This window comes from Bombus affinis, chromosome 11 (genome assembly GCF_024516045.1).
Source record: "Bombus affinis isolate iyBomAffi1 chromosome 11, iyBomAffi1.2, whole genome shotgun sequence".
NCBI lineage: Eukaryota > Metazoa > Arthropoda > Insecta > Hymenoptera > Apidae > Bombus > Bombus affinis.
The window spans coordinates 10,906,990-10,931,129 of record NC_066354.1 but is presented as its reverse complement, the minus strand read 5'-3'; the positions used below and the strand labels follow the sequence as shown (position 1 = coordinate 10,931,129).

Sequence of the window (24,140 nt, the reverse complement as noted above, 5' to 3'; positions counted from 1 at the left end):
GAACGATCGCGCGAGGGGCTGTCAACTCTTGCTGAAATTCTCACTGGTCGCGACGAATTTAACGTGATCCGTCAAAATGTTACGGGAAACGGCGCGATCGTTGCAATTACGCTTGCTATTAATGCCGAAAGACAACTGGCCGCGGTGTCAGTCATCCGTAATGACGCTGTCGGCAGGCTCATAATCGTTATGAAGCATTTATGGTTCGTGATGAGGCTGGCGCTCGTGCACGATGACTGACGGTGTATATGTAGGTGTAGGGGACCGGTCGGTAGAAAGGAAAAAGAAGGGAGGAGGGCGCGTTAATTTCAATACGTTCGATGGTTGCTACGATATACGTGGACAGTGTGGAGAATTCGGCTGTCAATAGTTGTTTTGCGGCCGGCATGCTTCGGTTTCCGTGCTCTACGACATCGTACGGTACCGCAACCCGTTTATTTAATCGATGCATTATGCAAATTGACATAACGACTCCACTTCGGATGCAGTAATCGACCACCATCTCTCGACTGATTCACAATGGGACAATGTGTACGTTGAATAATTGGCAGTAACGTGTGTTGCGGCTGTGGCTTCGAAATCAAAGCTACTGAACTCCCTCAGGACTCGGAAAGCGATGGACACGAGCGCATCTCTTCGGTATAGATACTTACTTACTTACTTACTTACTTACTTACTTACTTACTTACTTACTTACTTGGCAGACTTAGAGACGCTAGAAAGTTACGAGCTTTGAAATGTTTGTTTCTTCGAGAACAAGTTCGAAATGGTTTAGTTCTGTAACTGGTTGGCGATGTAAGATCAAGCCGATCTTTACATTAGCCGGAAGAATTTCATTTAAAAGATTGGATTTGGCTGTGATTGTACGGTCTATAAGTACGTACGTACTTGGAATATCGAATACGTATGAATACTATAGAAATACTAGGTTGGCCAGGAAAGTTCTGTTGTCAGACTTTGGTAGAATATTTATAACTTTATTTACAGGTTTCCATAAATCGCAGATAGTTAGCGTGCATGTACCGTACCGTTGAACGTATCTAAATGTTGTACATGAGTTGTACATAATAAAATAAATTATAAATAAATTGTACATGAAAAGGACGGTGTCCATTCTGGGAGAAGTTATAGTGGCTGTTGAAAATTTGATTAATAAATTATTCCATCAAAAAATGAATTTTACAAGTTATATTGCGCACAAGTATGAGATAAAATAATTTGCGATAGCTGGTCCATCTCCAATAGGTGGATAGTTTGTTTAAATCTTTAGAAAAATACTTATATGTATCTACTTGTGAAACTGTTTGAATTCTTTCAAGCTCTTATAGCGCGTTTAGTGTTATCAATGCAAAGTTAATAGTTGACGATGGTAATGACCAGGAAGAAAAGATACGCGTGAAAATTTCATTAGCTTTTATCACGAATTGATCGATACATTGCAAAGGTTTAATTAATCCAGGTAATGAAGGTAACGACTAAAATTTATAAGCGTTATACCTGTGTTAAACGATGTTGACCGACACAGGTGATTATTAGAGAAAGTTAAACATACGTATAGTTATTAAATTGCACATACGGTAGACATAATAATTAGTGCATTATGCGTCGAGAGGTTTCGAACCTGCCTCTTTGAAGGCGCTTTAACCTTAATTGCATGAAAATTGACACATCACAGGGTGAATAATTCCTCGATGGTTGAATTTATACTATCTCCATAGTGGTATCCGACGCTTTGTTACGTGCAAATGAATATTAAATTCTATTGTTTTTTTTTACTAACGTTTTGTAATGAATTTTCAATATTTCAATATGGTCTATATATCGCAATACATGATATTTTCAAAAAATTCGTATCAGTATTTATATACTTAACGCCGGTTACTCAAAGTATTTGAACTCCTGTTATAGAAAACTTTGATGGAAACGACTATTCGTGCTGTATAGAAAACTTGTATGGTTTTGTAACATCTGCGATAAATAGGTATCTGTAGTCACGGACCAGAATGATATAATATCATATCATATTCATACGTGTGCTATCTTTAATTTCTCAGAGACGACTTAGGATTTTTCTAAATGTCACGACCCAGAGAAAACGAGTCTGTTGTTAAATTACCTTGTTCTCGTATGTTTAATATTCATCGTATACGGATAGAATATTGTCACGATAACTCAAACATGTACATTCCGGGGGGGGGGTGGTACCACATTAACGAAATTTATGCATGCGTTTAGCCGAGGCAGAAAACTTACATCGTAATTATGTAATACGAAATTAATAACGACTACGTACATATAACCATCATCGTTCTTTATAGATTGAACCAAATGGTGTGGTAAGAATTTGTACGGATTCCGAATACCGTTCTGTGACAAATTATCCGAATACAGCAGGTATAATAAATTCTTTCATTCGTCAAATATTGTCGTTATATTGCCTGCCATTGTTGTATGCCTCTGCGTATGCTATAGTACATAGCAGTCAAATTACACGCGAGTTCTCCACCGGATCGGCGATATTTCCTCGAATCTCTTTGTACATTGAGCGAAAACGTTCCAAACGATAATTTATCGTTGCGATGGAAAGATTACGATGTACGTATGTAACACGGTGACGATGGTAACGTGCGCGTGAACCGTGTCAAGGTACCAGTTCTCCGTACACAAACGCGTACACAACAACTTAAGACCTAAGTATATACTTAGCTAGCATTTCTGGTTACCTTCGAACACGAAATTGCAATAAATTTGCGACATTACGATGCGGCCAAACTCTGTAGAAAACGCGTGATCGTGCAAAAATTGGATCGCGCGCCACAGTCGACTTAGACAGCCGGATTTAATATGTTTCACGAAATATTATATTCCGTGGCTATTTATTTTATCTAAGACCTGTAATATCGAATAATCTTCGACACGCGAGCCACATACGACGTACATGTTGCTCGTTAGAAGGTTTTGTTGTAACGACGCGGTGGTAACGTCGTTGTTGCGCGCGGCTCTACAATTTTCCTCGGCCATACATGATGAAAACATTAGAGTCATTATAATTTAAGAAAAACTGTATCCAAGAACAATTGTTCTTTCTTGAAAATTTCTATCATGCCGGATATAGAGAATGTTTCTCGTGATCTTCCATATGTTAACGGGTAATAAAGTTGTATCGACGGTTATAAATAAACTGCGGTCTTATCACGTATTTATAAGAAATTGAAATATGTAAATGTAAAAGCAATGAAATTGTCCCAACAAAAAAGAACGAATTGATAGGTTTTTAATAAAGAAATGTTCATATATACCCAATAGTTTGTTCGCGGAGACTTATTTATGTTATCTCCAATTGATAGTTTCGTTAAATATATATCGCAAATGAAACTGGCTTTTAATACGAATTTTCTTCTGCTTCGTAAATGACAATCTTTTGAGAAAGCATTCGAAAGAATTTAGTATAAGCGTAAGGCAAATTTTAATTTTCATCGCTATTCCTGTTTGATCTACTCGATATTGGGAAACATTTGCCATACGCGTGAATCTTCTAAACTTCTAATCCCGGCATTTTTAATATTTCCAACATTACAGTACATTTAATACGAAAGTTACAAAGCATTGGTTCAATGGAATATTCAACGACTTTATAAGAGATAAAACATTCTCCTGGGTTTTACCACTGGATACAACCATAAAATTCTCATCGACGATTCGATCATCCCCTTGCTAACTTCAACGTGGTGTTATTACTATATTTTACATCTTTTCATCAGCGTATCTTTCATTTGGTTTCTTTTTCCTCGGACGCGCATCATCCAAACGTAAATATTCAAATTAAAATGTTTTATGTAAAACGTCCAACAAAATGGCAATAGGCTGTGAGAAACGTCTAGAACAACGCAGCATTTCCTTTGCTGCGACAAATTTCAAATAAACGGACAGCTGAAATAATTTTAGCGGTAGCGGACTTTCTATCTTTTAACTGCTTCCGCTTCCGAAGTTTTCTAGCGCGGACGAGGGAAGTTCATAGAACACGAACGCTGCGCTCTATGGGTGTTCCTTGTTCCTTGATCAGGAATAAAGAGGGAGCTGCGAGTATAAACCTCGACGGAAATGGTGGCGAATACGCGGAAGGAGATGACGTTACCCGCGGGACGGTGTTGGCGTGGTGCAGCTTAGTATCTAGCAGCCAGAGAAAACGCTTTTAAATATTTAAACGCACGTTGGACGCGACGGGGAATCGAGCTTACGAATTTTATGCCGTTCGTTAAGCGGAGATATAATTTTCCGCCAACGGGCTGTGATTTTTTTTTTCAAAAAACTTGCGCTCGTTCCGCACCGTTTCGATGAATTATGTTTGCGCCTATAGAATGCCAAGTTTTTATTCGTTGCGACGCAACAACCAAAGTATTGCGAGTTATTCGCGAAAGTTTTTCTCCAGTGTTAGTTAAGTTCACGGCGAGGATTTCCTGTTGCGATACGAGTTATTAAAGCTATACGTATAAATTATCTCTTACGAGACTTATTTCCTATTTTCTCGTATTTCTCTTTGCTATCACGCGTCTTACGATGAGATTTTACGTTTCGAAAACCGAGCGCGTATTTATTAGCGATTGAAAGAAAGAAACTTTCGGTTTCTGACGGTTGTAAGAGAAGATAATTCTTTGAACGATCCGTAACGATGAAACTAGACAGTCGTTGAGAAAGTCTATCGAATCTTATGGGAGTTACTTTCGACAATCGTCCATCATGGGAAAGGGAGACTCGTCTCCGCTTTTCTTCAATTTCGGATATGCCGCGGAGGGTCCTGAGTTACGTGCACTTTGTCCGAGAAATGGAACGATCGTGTTTCAGAAGTTACGACAAAAAGGGAGGAAACTACTTTTCGCATTACGTTTACTACTATATACGTACACGAGGACACGCATACCTAAATGATTTCTGTTACACGCTATTTACCTAACTTCGAACTTCGGTTCCTCGTCTCACTCAATCTCGCTTCAACTTCCAACTTACCTTTTTGCTTCACATTTAACACTTTCGTAGCGATGTCTCGGCGTTTCACGCAACCAGTTACCTTCGGATTTTCTATTTACATAAATTTTTATCAATCCTCAACGATAAAGATAAATTGTTGGGCTTTTCAACCGAGAAGCAAGTAATTCGCGATCCATATAAATTGTCCCCGACGTGGAAATGATGCAAATTTAAATAGAAATTGCTTCTTGATTCGGTTGTCGGCATTTATTTTATCCTGTACGTGCACATCGGAGAAGACGGCGTGTGCAGTGCACGATTACAGTTAACCCGTACGTGGTTTCCACGTAACAATCTCAATTTGCAGGATGCAGTCGTTCCATGGCGAATTTTTTAATGGTTCGATCATCTCGTCAGACTTTTCTTCAAGGGGAATCGAAAGTAGAAGCGAAATTACTGTCGACAGTTATGTTCTACGATAGCTTTAATTGTAATTTTCAAGGATGTTCGTTATTTGGCAGCTATGTGTCTCATGGGCGGGTGCTAACGATGAAGAAATAGTTGGCGAGGAGCAAGCAATAATAAGAATGGAGGAGGCATAAATTGGTGGCAAGCGGAAGCGGAATAAGGGACGTTTAATTAGCGTGGCTAATGGATGTTCGATGGCACGGGAAGAGAGACGAGGAAAATGTTTATCGAGCCACTGTTCGATAACACGCGAAACGTATTATTAACGGCTGTAAAGAAACGAATACATCTTGGAGCCACGATTGTCTCCAACCATTGGCAGACGTGCGAGCGTTTAAAGGGGCAAGGGTACGTTCATCTCACGGTCAACCATTCGTGCAATTTCCTGGATCCGGCTACTGGTGCATATATCCAGCACGTAGAACGTACTGGCGTGACGTCAAGGAGAAAATTCCGTGTTTTGGCGCAAGTTACTGTGCTATGTATACTTTAGCGAATTTATACTTAAAAGAAAATATTCGTTCGTAGAAAGAATAGAAGAATTTTTCGAGATCGTATTATTATTGTTGGAGCATCGAGTCGATCAAAGCGAAGTTTGCGATTTTTCATTCAAAATCTAACTTGATCTAACTCCAATCTAAGAATCGCAATTCCGCGCACATGTCCATGCAATTCCATTTTAAACTACCTATTTTCTGGAGTAAATGTAACGTGACATGTAGAATTTTCCTTTTCTCATAACTTTTGAACCATGACTATCCTATGGCTCGGATATGTGCGCGTCACTCAAGGACCTTTCCTTCTTTATTCTACGACATATTCGAAGGTCAAGGTCACCGAGGTTGAGGTCCCTTTTTCCAGATACGTGATTACCTTATTTTCATTAAGTACACGATATTTGAAGGAAATTACACCCTATTAAAATATTATTGGGAAACAATATTTGTTATGCACTGATCTAACGTTTATAAACTACGGCTATGAAACTTTTTACCGATAACTTGTGTTTGTATTTAGCAATATATTTATTACTTTTGTATATATATATATATATATACACATGTATATGTGTGTTATGAAGGACAGTTAAAAAATTTAGTAGATACGTACTTCGTATTTACTTTTATAGAGGCCAAAATTTTTTATTTACCCATAACATTGAAAGCGGTTAAAACGATAACAAGTGCTACTTCAAACGGTAATTGAAATTGCGTTTTTTTCGGTAAAGTACGAATAATGGTTACACGGAAATATATTTTTCTGCATTCAAGCGTTTTGTTAAAATTTCAATCGCATAGGTACCTGTTGACCGTGATCGCAGGAAATCAACAAATGAAAGCAATTTGTTTTCCCATCAAGTCACTAAAATATAAACGGGAAGGTGGCAACGCGTATTGGCGCATACTTGCTTCCGTTCGATTTAAATAAAAATAAATTGTTGTTAATTGATGGGGTAGTTTGGATATCGTTATAGAAATATAGGAAATATAGGAAAGCCAGAGAAGCAAAAATACAGAAGAACGTTACGAATCTAGGATTTTGAAAGGAAGTGGCGTTATTCGGAAGACAAGAAAGGTATTTGCTCCAACAGTTATAACGTTTATACAGGATAAGAGATAGAAATTTGTATTTGCGTACAAGCGCGAAGATGATCGATCACTAGCTTGCCTGCCAGTTTTCGGACGTTTATGGAACGTTTGATAGCGCAACGATACACAGAATATACAGAATATGGAAAGATACGCAAGATATAATAATCGTCGCAATTTTTAAGATGTAAAACAATTTCCTGCTTGAATGCCATTTCTTCAATTACCTACGTTCGTAAAGATACGAATTTGCACGAATATCCGCTATCTGTTGATCACTTTCGATCAAAATATTACGCGAAGATATATGGAAATGTGTGAGAAGTTAATTGGAGAATTAGGCGACGTTGTGAAAAAGATGAAAAATGCCGATATCGCGTTTAACGTAAAAGAGTTTAGAAGGCGTGGTACGAATTCTGGACAAGGAAAAGCTTGTTGCGACGCGACGCCACGCCACGCCACGCCATGTGACGCCATCTCAGGAGAAATAAGTATTTACGTATATAGTACAAGTGAAAGGGAAGACGCTTCCCTCGGGATATCATTCGCGTGCGCATTGTGCCAGGGGTTACGTGGCAACCGGGACGGTATGAAAAAATAGGTTTCAGCACACCTACCCTACGAGACGCGGCGTAACGATCGGCAACTGGAGGTAACCGGAAGCATTTCGTAATACACGCATCCAGTTCGCACGAATTTCTGTTGTGCAGCGAAAGGGCAATGTTAAAAATAGGCGACTTTTCATAGTACTTGAGATCGGGGACAAATTTCGTTCACAGTGTAATTCCTAAGACTGAAATCTGCGAGCTTAGCTCGGTGGAGAAAGGATGTTGAAAATAAAACGACGAATCGGGGGAATTGTTTTGGAAACTTTTGTCTTGCTTTTAATTTTCTTAATGTATATTTATATTTATGATACTAATTTTTGGGAAGTGTTCATAAACGAAATTAAATAAGAGAAAATATGTTTATATTTATCCCGCATTGTTCAATGCTTCTTGCAATATATAAAAGAGGGGAACAAAAGTATATTTCAACACATTGGTAATTAGATAATTTACTCGAACAAAAATGATAAAAATTGGAAACTAAGAAACGTAAAAACCTTGCCTTGTCTCATTTATCTACCAGCTGCGTCATAGTTGCAGCGCGGTATGGGACGAATACCGTTCGTGCCAAGTTCGTTTTGTTACATTATGTAATTTATCGTCTTTCCAAAAGTTACTTAAATCTTTGTAAACAGTTTAGCGACAACAGTGATTCTTATACAAAGAAAGTTTCGCAGTTAGCCATTATAGTTGCTATAGTTGTATAGCTGTCATTATAGCAGGTAATCATTTGTCGTTAAGCAATCAATCCGATGACGATATTGGACGTGCCATATATTTTATATTTTTATATATAAGAAGCAAATCGTCTGCTCAAGTTATTTCTGTTAAAGATATTAAACTAATCGTGAGTTTACGTCCACGCTACAGTTGTTTAAAACTGACTAGTTTAAAGTGACGTGAAGTAATCATATTCAAAAAGCGATATCTCGCGTATACCGCACTTTTCTTATAAAAACGCAACAATTCCAAAATGGGAAAATGTCTTTAAACCTGGAAAGTTTCCTTCGCAACAAAGTTTCATTCGATCCAACTGTTCACTCTGTGAAAATCGCGGAATCGTTATTCGATTCACTCGTTTTTTGAAAATAATAATATTGGTGCTGACGAAAATGGTAATTTTAAGTGGTTGGCCATGTACGTTTTATTTCCAGGGCGCTATGCGCCTGCAATTTCGGCACAGCGCTGCACCGGTCACGCGCGTAAAAAGCAAAGCACATTTCGCGCGACGTCGCATGATTTTTCAACCTGCCACGGTTATACGATTCGCGAAATTCAGTGGATGTACAAATGGCGTCGTCGATCGCTGTTACGTGATTTATGAAATTCGTATTCGCGCAATCGTTTTCCGCGTACCTTGTTCTTTCCGCCTTTGTGTTTATCACGATCGATGAATACATCATCCGCGTGGCTAATGGAAATTGTCTAATTGCAAACCATTAGAATTGTAGAGTAGAGTCTATTGGTAGAGTATTCGGTTGTTTGAAAAGTTAGTGAAATTCAAGGAAAACTTGAAGATTCGGTATCTAGGTTTAAATAAATATTAAGGATAGAAGGATACAAAGTGAAGTATTTTTTTTTAAATTGTCAAACTTATTGGGCGGAAAATATTGAAATTATACTTTTATATTATGTTTTTATAACGTGTACGCGTCACTGGTAATAATTAAAATACGAGTCTAAGTCAAATAATGTTTCGATAAAGAAACAAAGTTTTATCTTATTTCGATGAAATAAGAAAACTAATATTTAAATTTTTACTCGAGCTTTTTGAAATAAATCGTTTTCCAACGCGGCGATACACAGGAATCAAATAGCGAAACTTGGACTTGGATTGCGCATGGACGCATAAACAAATTGCTTCCAATACGACGGGAAAAAACAACGGACGTTGCCGGTAACTTTTTTAATAATCATCCAGGCCCCGTGAGAACGATGGCAACCTGTAACACTTAATTTCGCAATCATCTAGTGCAAGAGCCTTATAACAGAACCTATCGTTGTCGACGTTATTAATTTGCAAACTGCGCGAGGCAAGGTGTCGCAAACGAGAGTCGGCGAGGTGGGTTGAGTGCAGCAGGGATGGGTATCGCTTCGTAAATCACTCTGTAGGATTTATTATCGAGTATCTTGGCGAGAACGGTTGGTGCCCGTCGACTGGAAAAAGAGCAACGAAATAAAGCAAAAGGAGGGAAAAAGGGAACGCGAGGAACGACGAATTCGCTTAAAAGGAAGACATCGGTTCGGGAAACGAGTACGGTGCTGTTGGCTCTCGGAAGGCAAGGAAAAAATGGCGAAACTATTCGCTGGAAAGCGATAAGCGGCGCGTGAGAAAAACACGAAGCTCGAGCTGCGTTGGAAAGTTGAGTTTCGATGTAAAGTCTAAACTAGACGAACGTGCTCGTACGAGCGAACTTTTCGCGAGAAAGCAGCTGCCTGCAAAATTCCCCCGCAAACTGCCGCCGAATTGTGAATAATGTGTCGGTTGTGGCTGGCCCATAGGATTTTCAGTGGCCGTATCTCTGCTCCGTTGCCTTTTCCAACGACGTTTTCGTATCGATTTGCAACCCCGTTGCGGCTGGATTTATAATTAACTCGGCCGGCTAACGGAACCACACTCGTGTAAACGTAATACTCGGTTATCTCGGTTCCAATTGTTATGCGTACACCAGTCACTGATCGATGAACAACCGTAAGTATGACAAAGTTACTCGATATGCAGCGATTTTCGAGGTTAATCAATCCGGAATGGAAATTAATTCGCTTAGCGTTAGAGTAACGAACTTGACTGTGGTTCGTTAGAAGCGATCAGTTGGAACAGTTTTTGGTGGACTGTGATTTTCCTGGCTAGTACCCGTTTCGGCAAAGTTTCCCTTTTCCGCGTTTTATGTATCTGTATCGTTGAGATCTGTGATCCTACGTCGTCCGGTAAAGGAGAACGATTTCGTGAAACTTTTGTCAACAGATGCTATTACGTTATGAAGAGAAGGATCCGTGTAGAGTGAAAAGAAAACGAAAACAAGAGAATATAATAAAATGTATAGTATTACAGGCAAAACAATGAAATTGAACGTTAAAATTAATACTATAAAGTTCTGCTATTCCACCTTTCGTATATTTGATTTGTTTGAATTATTCGATATTTATGAATATCTAATTAAATTATTAAATTTAATATCCTGGCATAAATAGGTATATTTTACGATATTTCCAAGTATGTATTATTTGTTGTTCATTTTAACATATACTTTTTGAAATATTCCATCGTATCCAATTAAAACGGATATTCCATACACAGGAGTATATGTTTCTGTTTTCACTGTTTGCTCGTATACCATTGGGTTTTTTTACTGAACGCGAACAGCACGTAAAAGAAGAATATTTACACACGGCGGAAACAGTACAGCAATGTCGTAAAGTTAGTAGTCGCATGTTACTGCAAACATGCTTCCAGCATCCAAGGAAACGTATTGACAGAAACTGGAGGATATAAGAACTGCAACGTTGCCGAGGATAGTTGGAGCCCCATGGTCTTTACGAAAGAGATGTAAAACGAGAAAATTTCGTCGTACATCAAATATCGACACATCTCGAAGCAGAAGAATTTAAAGTTTTATTTGCCATGCATATTTCATTTTACGATTAACAAGTCTCTTTGAGATACTGCTATTGTTAATGTAGCGAAACACGCAAGAATCGGATATCTACATGTGCTTCAAATACACTGTATCTTTAAAATACAGCGCCAAACGAAGATATTGGCACAGCTCGTATCTTTATATAAAATTCTTTGTAAATTTGTAAAGAATGTGATTCTCTAACATTTTTGTAAAATATAGCTGTCAATCCTAAAAATAGTTAAAATAAAAAAAAAGAACGAAATAAAATACACATAAAGATCTGTTTCCAGCGGACCAAAAGTATCGGCACGTTTGAAAAATTCCTTATCGCGTGTATGTGTTGTACCTAAATTTGTCCAATGTACTTGAGCCTGCCGTCGCTATCGTTAGCCGCCAACCTGGACAATGATATAGCGAAACAATACCTTGAACGATCAAACGGACTTAGGTTGCGTGAAGTTGGATCACAATTATGTTTCATCCGCCTCGTTCTTGAGATTACCAATGCAGTAATCATTCCGCTCGCCAGATCTCACAACGTTTAAAGTCAACGAAAGCAAACGCCGCATAGCCAAATTTCCTTTGCCAGTTTATTACGAGTACATGTCGAATAACGTGTCGTGTCCATTCTATTTACGTAAAACAAGGCTGTAATTTTGTCACTTCTAAGCAGAGAAGCTGGCAATTACTTAAACCACTTGTAATTGGCTAGTAATTGCCTAAACTAGATAACAATGGTAATGTTTTTTCTCTTTCCAATAATCTCGCGTATACGTAATAAGCCACAGCCAATTGTTGCGCACGATGCCATTAGTTTCTCTATTAAATGCGCAAAGTCTTTTATACTGCAGGATTTTCTTAGAGAAAATGATTCATTTCGAAGATAATAATTGGTCCTTCATGGCTAATTCAATCGAACATTAAACTGAAGCTATGACGAATGCAAGAAGTTTGTTCGATATTTGGCGAGTATTTTGTATTCTCGTTCTATCGACATACGCATATGTATAGTTTTCATTCGGCTTGTTATTATTCTTTGTAATAGAATTCCAAGAAATACAGTAGATTCTCTCGCTCCTGTACTGTGTGTAGTCGAGTAATTCTTTCAACGAATCGGTTAAAATGAAATGCAGATCGATCTTCGCAATGGATAGCGGTCTGACTTAGCCATTAATGGATTTAGATAGACCTGGGAGTACGATCTCCAGTTTCGTTGCCAATGCTTTCAATCGAAAATCCGTCTGTTCGCGATACCTTTAAAAATCGGAACCCATTGACATTAACCAACTCGAGAGTCCGTTTCGCTCTTGCGGCAAAGAAAAGATGTTTCGCCTAACCTGTTACATGATTCCATTTATATAAAAGAACGAATCGATTAAACGAGAATTAACTTTTCTCGTAAATGTACACAGAACGCGACAGAAATGTACAGAACTCGATCGCTCCGATTTCCATAACTTTTTAATTCGCATGATTCTGAACAACTTTTTCCTATACGTATAACTGGCACACTGTGGGCCAAACGACCGATCTAGCGGTACGAAAGTCAATTTGAAAAATTTCACCTAAGCTAAAAAATTTGTATTTCGCCAGGTTGTCAAATATTCAAGGAACGATGCCCTGAATTTTTTTAAAACCATTTGCGTACTAATAAAATGTTATGTTTGTCTGCTAACGTGTTATGCATGCAATTTTCTTACTTACTTCTTACTTGAGACTTTGCTACAGATACGTACACTCATACGGGCAGAATTCAACGCTCAAGTAACGACATGTTTTCGCGAATATCTCGGAAACTAGGCGAGAAATTACATGGAGCAGCGCGGCGGTTGCGTGCATAGGAAAAGGCTGTGCGAAAATTATGGAAATCGGCGACGAGAGCAAACTTCCAAATAACTTTTAAACAACTATTTATATAATTAATATAATGATATAATATAATGATGAATAATATAAAGTATAATAAAACTTAAACCATATCCGGTGAAATAATACCGGAAATCGGAAGCTGGTACGAGGTATACGAGCCTTTAGTTCACTTTACGCGTTTTCTTTGAATTCATAGAGATCGACAGCCGCGAAGACTTGAACGCGTATCCAGCCTTTTCTTTGGAACTTGTATAGTTGGTAATTATTCTGAACCATAATAACAATGTAATATTTGATTTTGCAATTAACGCCTTCGTATTAAAAGGTGTCTAATCGCAACATTTAAAGAGATGTAACTGGCATATCCGGAGACGTATAATTGTGGAAGTTAGAAAACTGCGATAAAGTTAACAATGTATGTAAGTGATACACTTATGTATGTACGCCACATATATACATATATACGTACATGCACATGTAACGTGCTTTTCTTCTCGCATGCTGTCCTTTGTAAATACATGTACAGCGTACACTGTTTCAGGAGCGCAGTGTATATCTACGAGATCTACAATATCTAAGACTTTGTTGGGTTTTCAAGTTGCTCTGACAAGTCGTTATCTTTTCTGTTCCATATACTCTGAAAGTCGCTTCATATTAATTGAAAAATAGTAAAATATCATCGATTACCAGTAAATTAATTTCTTCGATAAATATTCCACAGCGAGATCAACGTTTACGTACGATTTATATTGCCCTATTGTGCGAATGTCGAATCACACAAACACATACACACATTCGCGAAACCTTCAATCAATCTTTCACTCCCTGATGGATCACTGACAATCACGGCGCATAGACATGTCTGTTTCTCGTAATCAAACTTTGAAAACCGCCGATAAAACATATAAAGATATAACCAAGTACACAGCTTGAAAATCAGGAAGGACGTACTATACATAGCGTATTCGCGAAAGGTTTTTAGTCGAATAAACGTCGAAATACTCTGGCGAGTGATCGAACGTAATTTATTGTGACATTCGTTTCACCAAGTTGCGAATTCAGCTTCCGGCCAGTACAATGGAATAGCGATAAAAAGTCGAAAAAAAACGACAAGCTTTCGATTTTTATTCGTAAAATTATTTTGCATTTACGCAAATATCCGCCGTCCCCTCGCTATTTTCGTTTCGAAGAAAAGATTGGCGCCCAATCTTGTTAGAAATCGCGCGGACGTTGATTTTCCTTATCGTTGGACGTTCCACTCAGCCTCTGGTGAAGACTGGGTGTCGATTATCGGATGGATCACGAGGCGGTGCGGCTATGCGTGCGGTGGTGTTTATCACGTGGCTATAATTCCGTCTACGGCGAAGAGAGTAAAGAGATTTGCATATAAAACAAGCAATTTACTCGGTTACCATGATATGCACGGCCGAGGTGGGGAGTCATTACTCCTGCTTTGAAGGGTAATGGAATAAAGCGGTTGCCTTGTGTTCGTTTTACATCGTTATAGCAGTTATCGGGAATTTGCTTTGATTATACGGTGGAAACGCATGGTAATTTCGGCGCGGCTATTAACCGCTGAGAATAGCGGACGGAGAACAGAGGACGAGAGATCGGGCAACGTGTCGTTGTCGATATTTAATTTCATATCGCGATGTTCCGACGACTAATTTATCACTGTTAATCCTATTTGCCGCGGTACCGATCCCTAGCCCCGTTCGATACTTTAGAAATAAACCGCGTCAAATTCGGACGGATTCGACGCGCTTTCATTCGGATTACACTAAATGGTCGATAAGGTCTGACGAGCATTCCACGAAATTAGCTAATTTCGTATAAGTGTATTACGGAGATATGGAAGTGACGCAGACAACGTTTCAAGCGGAAATGTCTTTGAAAAGCCCTTAAAAACGTGTCTGTGCTTAAAATTTTATGTCGAATGTTCGTTAAATTTAATATGCTTTCTTACTACGAACGATGACTATTTGGAGGAAGAAACGATGTACGTTGAAAAAGGTTGAAAAGAAGAGCGTGTAATGCTTTTGCGAAAATGAAGGTACCTTCGCCTCACAAAGGAGCCTATTTCAAAAACTACACTGTTAAATTGGAATGCAAAAAATTGTCAAGAGCTGCTACAAATAAATGAAAATATAAATTCTCGTTAATTTAAGCTGCTTGTAGTTCGTACTGATGCCGCGCTGCTGTAAAATACGAGAGATACCTTTGGATATTGCAACGAAAAGGATTAAAACGTGTTTAAAATGGAATGTTTGATTTGCTTTTTGTTCAGAATGAAAATTTTATTGAAAAACCGCACAGAAAGAAAAAAGCTACACGCTTATGTGTATTCTCGATTTAAGAGCTGTTAACTCTACTCTGATTTTGAAAAGTGGAAGGTTTTGTACGAACAACGTATTTTCAATATGTTCCTGGTGTAAGTATATTTTTTAACGTTATCTTCTAACCAGAACGGAATATTTTAACATAAAATAGCTGAAAGTAGAAGAAATACGTAAAGTCCAAAGATATAATTTAGCTTATCTATGGATCAATCTTAAATGGAGACAGGATGTACATATGTAGATATTTTTATTTGTAAAATCTAATTTAATTCGTAAATTACGATTTCTTATCATCTGCGATCTACCGTGCAATTTCGGGGATATGAAAGATGTGCGTAATTTCATATCTGCGACCAATTAAACGGGTTACAGCGAAGATAAATTATATTGGAAGACGAATAGGCGAAACTTTGGTTATAAAACCTTGAAATAAAAGATCGATCCGTGATAAATATTATTTCCAGAATTTCAATTAATTAGTTACCTTGTAACATATTTTTAACATATTTTAGGAAAATTAATTTCTACGAATCGCTTTACAAAACACACTGTATACGATAAGACATTATTACTCTTTCGTCGTGTTACAGAAATTCTGCACCAAAATATTTTTCAAACGACATGGTGTTGTTACAACTACGAACGTAATTAAACGCGGTTGAATCGAACTTCTATCAGCGAGATTTTCCCGAGTGATTTTCTAGCGTCAATGAAATTTACACTCCGAGTAAGCAGCCGTTGAAAGAGATTACTTGGGAAACAGGATCAGAGAAATGAAACGCATCGAGAACGTCGCGGTTTCTCCTTACCCTTGGCCGAAACCGCAACAAACCGCGAAACACGGTTCTCCTCGTTCTTAATTTAGTTTCTGTTTATTCTACTTTTACAAGAAGGAACCGAAAGCCGGACTTAACTTCGACGCCTTTGCTTCAAATCCAATCCGTTTCCTTTCGTTCGAAGGATCCAATTCGTCTCGTGGCAAACTATCAGTTCGCAGCTTCCGCTGGAATCCCAGCGCGGCCTGTACTCTATCCACGTAGGTACTATTTTCTGGTGACCAATATAATTCCTTGATTCCGTTCGTCCTATCGAAATCCCTTATTAATCTCAATAATTGCTATCGGAGGAAACGGCGATCATGTACTGGCCGCTTCTGATAAAGTTAAGCAAAAACTTAAGCTAGACGCGTTAACAATTAGTCAGCGTTTAGAATGTCGATAGAATAATCCTAGGATAGGAGGACGTATACCGATCGAAGGATTTTCCTCGGTCCTCGGCTTTTCGTACGAGCGTATCGCGCTTTCGAGACTCGAAATTCCATGGTTTCTTTTGTCGAGAAGCGTTTCAGCCAGCCTTGTTCTCGCTAGTGATGTACGCGTGATATTTGGAACGTTCAACGATCTGATTTTCAGAGAACGAGAATACAGCGGTGTATTTTTGTATCTGTCTGAAGTCTTATGCGCGACGCTATCTTCGAATTTGACAGGTGCGTGCGAAGGTAGTCGCAAAAAGTTCATTGTCGTATGCTTATAAACTCATGAACATGGTATTTCTACTATTTTAATCTGTTATTTTAACGAAGAACATTTTCGTATTTGCGAATGTAACACTGAAAAACTGTTGAAGTAAACATTTCTCTGTTTGAAATATCAGGAAAACACGTTAAATCTTTCTTTTTCTCGTTTTCTTGGGAAATTATTCATTTTAAAACAATGTTTTATTTATTTGTAACGTTTTATTTATATTAATATGTTCGAAGATTTTTACTTGTCTGTTGTTTCAATATTTTTCGTAGGTATGATATGTCAAGCTTTTCATCGCTTAGGTATTATTTATTTGTATATCGTACACGTACACATTGTGTACAGTTTGTCATAAAATTGGTGATGTTATTATATAAAGTCCATAGCGAATATCTGGATAAAGGCAACGAATAAAGTCGACAATTAAAACACGTAAAAGTTATTTGTTACGAACAGGCTTTCATGTACGAAATATGCAGTTGGTAATTGAGTGGTATTTTTCAAAATAATTCATCGAATCGATACACATTTCTGTTAATAATACCAAATATCAATCTTAAAATCGCGTTTCAATGTATTTTGACAAGATACATACGGCCGCATGTATATTTCTGTTATAGCACATTTTATTGTAAATAATTCTCATAAAACCTGACAAACTGCGATACGCTATGTTATTTTCATCTTATATATTATTTTACGCAACTGTCTTTCGTTTAGTGCCTTTTCAGCAAAATGGTGTAAAATCTTTCAAAGACAGAGAAACCTTGAGAAATCGTATATTAAAAAATTGTTATAATAGTTCCGAAATAGGAAAGAAGTATGTAATATTTCTCAAAATAAGTACATATATATGCAAATCGCATTGTACGAAATATTATTAAAATCAATGTAATATCGTCGCTGTGTCTCCTCATTTTGTCAAATTTGTTCGTTCTTTTTCTTTGTTCTTACAACTTAACGTTATCTATACGCGTCCAAGTCGTTTAAGTCAATTTTCCAGAAACTCCGAGCTGTCGCTAAAACCAGTTGAAGCTTGGCCGCAGAGTTTTTAGGGAAGATGAATTCCGGAAGATAGGATTGTTAAACGATCGCGGTGAGTAGACTCGTGGACGGCACGTTTCTCCTTTATCTTTTTTATAGGTCAGTTATATTTCAGTGTCCGAACTATCGGAAAAGCGATCTTAGATATCGAGATCGCTGTTCGTGGATCGGTCTTCGGTCTCTGACTGTTCCATCCCTGACACGCTTCACCGTGTTTCTCTTTCAGCTTCCTATCGTTTCGTCATCGTGAAATCGCCCGACAGGGTAGTTTCCATACAGTTTCCATAAAATTACAACTCGCAGCGCAGTGTCTCCAAAATTTTACGTTTCAATTCCTTTCGATGTAGTTTTTTTTTTTATTATTATTGCAAAGCCTTCGGTTACCGAAAAATGTCGAGAAGGTTTCGAATGTAATTGTTAAATGCTTAAACGGCGGATTTTCAACAGAATCCTAATTATAAATACACCGGAGAAGTCAGTTAAATCGCTTCGCACGTCGCGGAATCGTTCGAGTATCGTGCTAACGTCGCTATCTTTGCACATGTACACACACGTACCAATTGCGGGTAAATACGTCCAAAAATCACCTTCGATCGCGAATCCTTTTGCTCGATACTACAATAATTATTGAAAAGTTTCCATGGAATGAAAGCAGGGATTTTTTGTTTTCCTTTTCTCTATACACGTGTTCTTAGAATCGACGGATAGCAACAAAACAAATAGTAGAAAATGTCGTCATTTGTCGTTCGACGCGAATAAATTTAGAAAGGAATTTCTTCTCGCACTATATTTAATTTATTCGCTAAATTTTTGTCGTCGCTTTGTTCTTTCCACTGTGCATTTCGTTTAGGAACTAAATTCGATTTAAGACTGGAATGTACGTATCGAGCAACGTCAATTCCTTTGTACGCTTGCGCTTTGTTCCTGTTTATCGCGTCATCTCTTCCAGACGTCTCTTTTCAAGTATTCGACCGTCTGACTGACTTTAATTTTCACTTACGTTAATTTATTACTGCGATGTCAAAGTCAAAATGTTTGCGGAAATTATACATGCAATTCGCGCTACCAGTGTGGTTGTTTGCTCGTAAATATTATATTTGAATGGAAATACATGAAAAATTCAACAGCTCTGTTGGAACAATTTTAAGCAATAAACACGGGATATATATTTACAATTAAAATGAATTATCATTCTCTACCGTCGAGTGTGTTTATAATTATGTTTAATGCTCTTAATAAGAAACATTAATTTATTATTGTTAAGCTATTGTCCATAAATCCATCAAGGTGTAAATTACCTATGACTATTATTAATACAATATGAACATTAATTCATACAATATTTATAAAATCTTAAATATGTCGCTACAAATGGCAGTAGTCTTGTTTTTCTTAACTTAATATTTCAGATTTCTCACTTTGAAATCATCGTTATCTAATTTACTTACGAATATTGTTTCTCAGTATCGTTCTTCGACAGAAATCTTTAGATCACCGGCATAAGAACCATTTGTAGCGTATTCGTCAAGTTCTTTCAATTTTGAACAGCGTAAAAATGATAACTTTACTTGAAGATCGCGTAAAAGATATACGATAGATCTATTTTTGTTGATTTCCTGACTTTCGTCTTTCTTGATGGCTACATCTGTGAAATAAACACCAGCAATATCTACGTACATATGGTTATTCCAATATGCTTAAATTAAGAAACGATCTGTTCGTCAACTATTAAGTACATTATCCTCTACTTTAGAGTGACGCCACTTGTGATATGGCGAATTTATACGATCTCGTTAATGTAGGGTGTCACCGTGAAATAATTTGGAGGATCGAGCTTCAACTGTTAGTCCATACGAGACAGTCGAATAGGGTTAATGAAATTAAGATTTTCGATAGATTTAATGTCGACTATTTTCTATTATTACGAACGTTGTGTACATCGTTTCTTGGCATTAATAACGGCAAAGAATAAAAAGGAACTCATTTGTTGATCATCAATCGTTTGCGTTTAGCGTCGTGTATTGTTCGCCATCGTTTAGTCGTTTTCTGGCAGTCGTTAAATGCAAGTCGCCTTGACGTCGCGTCGTAGCTTATAAGGAAGCCTCTTTTCTCGTTACTGCCATTATTAATTTCTTTCTCTTCATTTATCAACTCATTATTACGATTAAATCGAGTCCTTTCAAAATCGTTCCAGGCACTGCAATAATAAGAAATCATATTTTTCTAAACATAATCGAGAATAGTAGAACTATTAAATATTACAGCGACTATCATACTTTGAATACTTAATATATTTTTGCATAATACGTGCGCGTATCTATGGTATATCTCTGCACCTTGAAATTTCCCATAAATACATGAAAATCCGCAGTCCGCTAATGACTCGTTTGCAAAGGAGGTGTCACGAACAACGAAGGCATGATGTATGGGGTCGGTAACCATGAAAAATGTTCGCGGATTCACGACATTAAGACTGGCTGCCATGTATTCGTCAATGTATATATGTATGTCGTAAGGTTAATTATCGTGGTCGTGGTTCTTAATCGTGGGGCATCGCCCTACACGTATTATTTATACATTCCACGCGATTCCCGCCGGTAATGTCTTTTGCTCTCGTTTCAACCAGCGAATTCCGTCTTTTGAACGATGCTTGCTTAGCGGTTGTTAAATCTTTCGAGTATTGCGTGTTTCCTTTCGAAGCGATCCAACGCGGGAATGATATTTCGGATATTTCGCAGAAAGGAATTCGCTATTTTAGATTTTAGAGACGCGTAGTACTGCTAGCAATAAATACGAAATTTTATTACCCAGTAGTGAATCTGTTATGTCAGAAAAGTGGAGTTCTGCGAAGTTATGCGAAGATGGACGTGGAAAATGTACGGTGTCTTGGAAAAAACGCGTTAAATTTTATACATCGTGTGTAGCTATGTGCATTACATATGTAGATTGTTCGAGATCGATTGAATTATTAGTTATTGAATATTTAATTTTGTTACTATATAATTTTGTAATTATATGACGTTACTGCATGAGAATTTATTATGCAAGATGGCCTGGTAATAAATTTGTAAGAATTTTTATCGAACTGTCCCTAGGCGGGTAAAATGGTGGTGTTATCATGTAGTCTCGGCAACGAATAAAAAATAGTTTAAATCGCTTAAGAGAAGTACGATGGTATAACAAAAGGAAATATATTTTAATAGCAAATGGTGGAAGAAAGAGGCAATTGTAATAAGAATAGAAACTGTACAAGCAAATGCGTGGGCGTTGCCGTTGGACAAATATACAGCAAGATTTATCGTTAAAGACAAAAGATGGTAAATGACGAGAACGCGTAAAAAGGAGAAACAAGAGAAACGAAAGCACGAATACCAATTTCAAAGACATTAACGTCCAGGATTAACGATGGAAATGTTGCTCTGTTGTTGCGATAAATTTACGAGCGACGCGAATTTAACGATGAAGTAACATTGTGGATTTCTTGTTTTTAGTCTATCCTTATGTCCATAAATATAAAGCATAGTTACATAGAGCAGTTTTATGATAATTTAAACGATGTTATTAACAGACCATACGATGGTTTAATCCAAACGTATTCGTATATCGGTATATTCGATTCGTGTTGTATTTTATTAAGCGAAAGAAATTAAAATACCTCTATTTGATGTTATTTTAAATATCAATAGAAATAACTAGCGCGATTAGCTAACTTACCTTTAATCCGTATATTATAAATTTATCGGTTCTGTCTGCTTAAAATATTCTACGCGATATATCACGTCCAAAGCATATGAAACTATGCGACAAACTTGGATACCTGCTGCTCACGTGTATCCCGAAACACGCTACGCTTTAGTTTAAACTGCATCCTCGATACCGAGATCTAATCGCGGCAATCGATCGAACAGGAGATCCGTTTACGGCTTACGCGAAAAGTCGGTGTAGCTTAACAATGCCAGGAATCCACCGTAATCGTCATCTCTATCTAACCCTTAATCGAAAATCCTTTCTCACGAGCATTATTTATACATTCCGCAGAATCCTGCTCCCTTTATTAGCCCTTTCTCGGTAGCTCAGTTTCTCGCTTAAGCCGTTTATCGTTAAAACCGTGGCCTGGTCTTGGCGACCGATGGAAAGCACGAGATTGCCAACGGAGCGCGTCAGCCGTGACCTGATAAAACTGATTTCAGGTTGCCGCACAAGAATCACCGTTCACGGTACCTCCATCCTCTTCCTCGTCCTTTCTTACGTTTTTCCTCCTCTTCTTCTTCTTCTTTCGGTTTGTACGCTCCTTATCCGCAGCCATGATCCGTTCGTTTCTCCTGTTCTTTCTTGCCCGTGTGAACCAGCACGAAAAGGGGAGGCTCAGGACTCAATACGCGACTGATTGGTCCGCGCGATTGTCCGTGGCCTACGATTGTCTCCGGAGCACGAAGAAATCCAAGAAGAAGAACGTCAAAGAAAGCGTTCCTTTCAAAGGGGAGAAACAGAGCGCGAGGGGCGAAAAGAGTAGAATATGGGGGATGGGGGAGGGTTGGAAGGGGGAAGCACCTTCCTTACGTTTTATCCTCCCGAAGCCGGATTCATCGGTACGCTTCTGACGCCCGGATCTTGCCGCGTTTCACTCGGAGTCAACGTTCGGTAAAAACGCTGTCGATATCAATCGCGTGACTCGATGCATCGACGCGACGCGCGACTGAATCTGCCAGCTTCTTGAAATAATTACGCAGAGATCGTATTCTTTCGAGTTATCGATCACTGATGCGGTCTGCGAGGAATAGAATAGATCGCCCGAAGCTTTTCCCTCAAGTTACGGGAAAATTGGATTTTTTAACAATTTCGTAAAGACGATTGGCGATTGATCTCCGCTCTATCGGCCAAGCTGTTTGAAATTGTATCGTGATTGACTCGAATTTATTAAATCTTACATCGTCACTATGTATATTGCAACGAAATATATATCGATATTGATTCGTTAATCGTACGATGAAAGTTTAGTTCGTTTGATAACGTTACAACGTATTTTCATGATGTTATTCGAAAATAATCTGCTCCAATAGTTTCCAATAATTGTTACTTTGTCTTGTGTATTTTTTTAAGTCCGTTATTTCTATTAATTTTATTTGAACGGCTCGTATACCTATAGAGAAGTCTGGTTGTAATATTTTCTGCTAAAAGTATCGCACGGCTACGATCTACAGCTATCTAATTGTACTACGTTGCAATCTACTCCAACTACAATTACGAGAAATATTTACTATACCCAATGATTCAAGAATTTACAATCTTGTGGCTGGATTCCGCACATCGGTAAACTGAAATTGCTTTATTAAACGGCACTACTACGATATATACGTATTACGACATACAAGTATTACAATATCATAAAGCGCGATTCTTAAGCGGTTACACACCGCATTTGCTCAGTTTCTGCTAAAACCTCTTAATCCTTTACCTTTGCCGTTTACTAACTTTCCAGAATTCCAAGATAATTTTCGCAAAGGAATACTCATCCTCTTCCTCCTCGTTTCTCAGCACAATACTACAAAATATACGTAGCATGAATCAACATTTATAATATATCCTACGTATCTCTACAAACATCATTTTCTCTGCTTCGGTCAATATACATACGTACTATCGTCTTATAGAATATTAGTCAATATTTAGTAGATACTTGTATAGTAATTGTCTGTCCTATTCATGCGTATTAATCCCGTATCGACGAACAAACATCGTACTATTATTATTATTTATTTTATCTATATATTATATTTCTTTATAAACCATTCGGTTATTTATATTTTCGATATCAAACGTTTACTTCATTCTCTGATGATTGATTCTCGGTTATTTTCGATTCATCGCGCTTATCGTCGATGACTATAATTCCTTACAAATTTTATAAAATACCTTACAGAAGCTCTTTGTTTTACATCTTTCTCGAAAAATGTAAAATTACGGAAAGTACGATTACATAGAGTTAGAATTACAGAACAAATAGGGTAAAGCAACGATTATGAAACAAAAATGGTTGCTTAACGAATATAAAAATGATTAAACGTAACGAGAGACAAAAATAAAGTAAAAGCGTGATATAAAGGAAACGGTTGAT

The 24,140-nt window shown here is 37.7% G+C and overlaps 1 protein-coding gene across 2 annotated transcripts in view; it reads left to right on the top strand.

Moving 5' to 3' along the window:
* LOC126922193 (hemicentin-1-like) overlaps nt 1-24,140 on the top strand; it is a 101,192-nt gene that overhangs the window by 48,508 nt on the left and 28,544 nt on the right. The gene's annotated exons all lie outside the window — the stretch shown is intronic.